This window comes from Myotis brandtii, unplaced genomic scaffold (genome assembly GCF_000412655.1).
Source record: "Myotis brandtii unplaced genomic scaffold, ASM41265v1 scaffold237, whole genome shotgun sequence".
Classification (NCBI taxonomy): domain Eukaryota; kingdom Metazoa; phylum Chordata; class Mammalia; order Chiroptera; family Vespertilionidae; genus Myotis; species Myotis brandtii.
This window is the reverse complement of record NW_005358943.1, coordinates 6,853,185-6,857,540: the sequence shown is the minus strand read 5'-3', so window position 1 is coordinate 6,857,540 and position 4,356 is coordinate 6,853,185. Positions and strand designations below refer to the sequence as shown.

The following is a 4,356-nucleotide window of genomic DNA, read 5'->3' as shown; positions in this document are numbered from 1 at the left end:
AAGGAAGGAAGGAAGGAAGGAAGGAAGAGAAAGAAAGAAAGAAAGAAAGAAAGAAAGAAAGAAAGAAAGAAAGAAAGAAAGAAAGAAAGAAAGAAAGAGGTGAAGGGACTGGAGCCTGTGTTGATGAAAACACCTTGGCAGCTGTGGTGGCAGGCAGTGGCACCAGCAGTGTGGTGATGGGGGTGGCACCTTCTCCTGATCAGCCAGGTTGCCTCCTGCAGAGGGAGGCCTACTGACAGCTTAGGCCTGCAGGGAATGGGCCTAAGCCATCAATAGGACATCCCCTGAGGGCTCCCAGACTGTGAGAGGGGGCAGGGTGGCCTGAGGTAATTCGTGCACTGGGCCTCTAGTAAAGAAAGAAGTATAGATGTACCTAAACCTGCTGTTTCACAAACAGCCCCTTCAAGAAAAGGAGGTCTAAGAAAGCCTTAGAATCAGTGTTTCAGATTCCACATGAACTGAGAGGTCTTTATTACTAGAATTCATTGGTGATAATGAAGGCACAGGATATTTTAAGCCATTGGAAAAGAAGTTTATCCAAGTTTCAGGAGAAGCAACTCTTGGGCATATAGAAAAATTTCTTAGAAGATAAATAGGTCTTGATCTGGCTTGTCAGGTAGAAATCATTTCTGGCCATCACTTGTTGGAGCGATATCAAACTCTAAGGGAAATTCCATGTGCAACAGTGATGTAGCAATGTAAGCTCATTGGTCTAGAGCAGATCTGATGGTCCATGGGCCAAACATGAATGGTCTTCTAGTCCTTCATTCTGGTCTTGCAGTTTCTCCTCTGAAAATTACTTAAAGAGAGTATCAGGAGGAAGGAGAGGAACAAAATAAGGTGGCTTCTGCAGAATTGTGCTAAGACATAGCATCTATTTAGCACCAAGTATCATAATATTTATAAATACAATTTGGAATGATGGAATGCATCTGTTTTATTAGCGACTATATATAAATAGCATCTATAGCTCAGAGGGAAATTTCAAAGTACTGAATTTGTAAAGTTCTTGTGATTTCAAATACTTTGATAATGATTTTGCTTCCTAATCTTTGATGTAAATCAGTTACTACTTTCTTCATTGAGCCATATCCTTTTTAAGTTGGTGATGTGGATTCTGCTCTGAGATGGCATCAGTATTGCAGGAAAGAAGTATGCTTTTGAAATGAAGAATCAAAGCCAGAATTTGTTAAACTGTACAGACTGTACCCCTCCGACAAAGACCAGAAGTGTCGGCCACTTTTGTGTGTTGCCATCATATTTTAAATTTGCATTGTTTTTTGTTGTTTACTTCTAAAAGAGATAAATTATTATTATTCTGGGTAAAGAGACCCTCTCCTGTATGGTATATGGTCTGTACCATGAGCCTTCAATGTAATAAAGTCTTCATTAACATAAAAATACATATATTCAAATAACCAAAATATAAATACATCAATCAAAGAGACACAATCCTATTCCATGAGTTATTTTTTAGGAGTCATTTTGCATTTGCTTTATTTTTAATGTTAGAAATGGGTCTCAGTAGCTTAATTCCATGATTTTAAGATCATCTATAAATAATTCGCTCAATTAATACATTTAAAATTAAAGAATACCCCATATCTAAAGGTATTCACTTGACGTTAACTTCGCTATTTACTAAGACAATTTAGATACAATGATCTTGGAGAAATTATATACACATTGTCCAACTTATGTATATAAACATTTGAAATATAAATCACTAAATAAGAAATAGGATGCTGCTGCTGCTGCTGCTGATGATGATGATGATGATGACGATGATGATATGATGGCAGCTTAATGGGAGATCTCTAACTGATAGTTGTGACTTCATCCAGTTTTCTAAGACACAGAATTAACTGTAATGAAAGATCATTACCTATATGTCCTACAACCTTATGATTCATCATTCTCAGCATCCAGGCTAGCTTGAAAGAACAACTTCACCTAAAACTGCATCAAGCATAACTTAAAAACAATGTATTTGCTATTTTTTACTGCATTATAAAATTTACACACTGTGAGTCAAACAAATAGTACTTTGCTGTTATAGAATTTTCATATGGAATGTATATAACCTTTATATAAAAATACAGTATGTAAACTTTCTTATATATTTCAATAACATCATTAACAAGCAAAATTTTCTTGTCTTCATATTTATATGCCCCGCTACTGTGATTAGTCTGGATCACTTTATTACAGAAGTCAAAGTAGCACTACATATGTACAAACATACCCAAACACTACATTAAATATGTATTTTGCTTTTACAAATTTACCTTTCTATGTCTCTGTCTTTTTTTCTTTACTGAGAAACTAAGAAATTTAAAGATGTAATTTGTTCATTTTTGTATTATATTCTATTTTGTACATATGCCATAATTTATTTCTCCATTTTATAACTGATGGACATTTATATGACTCCTCAATTTTGGCTATTAAGAAGAGTAGTAACATGCACATTTTTGCATATATATTCTGTTACACATGTACAAAAAAATCTCTGGTATTAAAAAGAGGAATACCATTAGTGGGTCTTAGGGTATGCATCTTCACCTTAAATGCACAATGCCATATTCGTGTACAAAGTTGTTTTAGCAATGCATAATCCAAAAATATAATACAAAAATACCCATTGTTTCAGATCCTTTTCAACCTTAGTAGCATCATACTAATATAAATGGTTTTATCCTAGCCCTAGCTGGTTTGGCTCACTGGATAGTGCGTCGGACTGCAGACTGAAGGGTCCCAAGCTCAATTCCGGTCAAGAGCATGTGCCTTGGTTGCAGGCACATCCCCAGCGGTGGGTGTGCAGGAGGCAGCTGATCAATGCTTCTCTCTCATCGATGTTTCTAACTCTCTATCCCTCTCCCTTCCTCTCTGTAAAAAAATCAATAAAATATATATTTTTTTAAAATGGGTTTATACTACACTAGATGCCCGGTGCACAAAAATTCATGCACTGGGGAGGGGAGTCCTTCAGCCAGGCCTGCCCCCACTCACAGTGCAGGAGCCCTCAGGGAATGTCCTACTGAGGCCTGACAGGAAGCGGGCCTAAGCAACAGTCTAGCCTCTCTCTGTGAGAGGTGACAGGACCAATCAGGGGAAGGCGCTGCCCCCATCACCCCACTGCTGATGCTGCTGCCAGTACTACGGCTGCCTGCCCTCAGCCCTCGCAGCCGCCACAGCTTTGTCCAGAAGGACATCCAGAATTACGTCTGGAAGTACATTCAGCTGTCCTGTCTAATTAGCATATTATGCTTTTATTATTTTTTAATATATTTTATTGGTTTTTTACAGAGAGGAAGGGAGAGGGATAGAGAGTTAGAAACATCAATGAGAGAGAAACATCAATCAGCTGCCCCCTGCACACCCCCTACTGGGGAAGTGCCCACAACCAAGGTACATGCCCTTGACCGAAATCGAACCTGGGACCCTTCAATCTGCAGGCCGACACTCTATCCACATAGCCAGACCGGTTAGGGTGTATGCTTTTATTATTATAGACTAGAGGCCTGGTGCACAAATTCTTGCACAGGTGAGGTCCCGGTGGGTAAGGGGGCGCTGGGATGCAATGGGCCCTCCAGGCGGGCCTGGGATCCGGATGCATCATGCTGACATTCATGCTGGTTGTTGAGGAGCCACCTGGCCACTGCTTTTATATTGTTTCTTCCTTGCTGAGCATCTAGGGAGGGGAAGCGTCCACAGTGCCCAAGGCTGACTTCCAGGAGTCAGTGGCACTGGTTCATTTGTGCCTGGCCTGTTCTCCAGAGTTTGGACCTGCAGGACTACTGAGGGAGTGAGTGGCTGCTGCGGGGCTAGTGGGCTGCCAGGATGGGCCTCAGTTATTAAACATTTATCGGCACAACACTGACCACATTGGTGGTGGTCGTGGTCTTGTCAGAATGTGTTATATTATGCAGATGAAAATCTATTTAAACAGATTTGATGTAGATATTTTCAAAGATGGAAGAATTGTCCCTGTCAACTATTTTAGTTGATTCATATCTTCAGTGATTGTCATCATTGCAAAGTTTTCAGTCCCCATATGGATTGCTGGATATAATAGGTCATGCGCTGTCCCTGTCCTTTGTAGCCTTTGTTACCTTAAGGACTCTAGTTTTCCATTTATATGTTTAAGTACCAACCTTACCGGCTTAAAAATGTAAGCTTTTAACACTGCTCTCTCTGTTCCGTATCCTTCCGATAAAAAGTGGAGTTGGGTTGCAGCACAGGAGAGAAATTCAGAAGGGGAATATTGAAGTAATGACTACAGTAGGAGAAGAGGGAACCTGTTTCCCTGGCCACAGGCGTTGGCGCCCTGGACCACAGGGCTGGTAGCTTCTC

At 40.1% G+C, this 4,356-nt stretch overlaps 1 pseudogene; it reads left to right on the top strand.

Moving 5' to 3' along the window:
* Positions 1-694, top strand: part of LOC102242873 — a 9,397-nt pseudogene extending 8,703 nt beyond the window's left edge.
* The last annotated feature ends 3,662 nt before the right edge of the window (positions 695-4,356 follow it).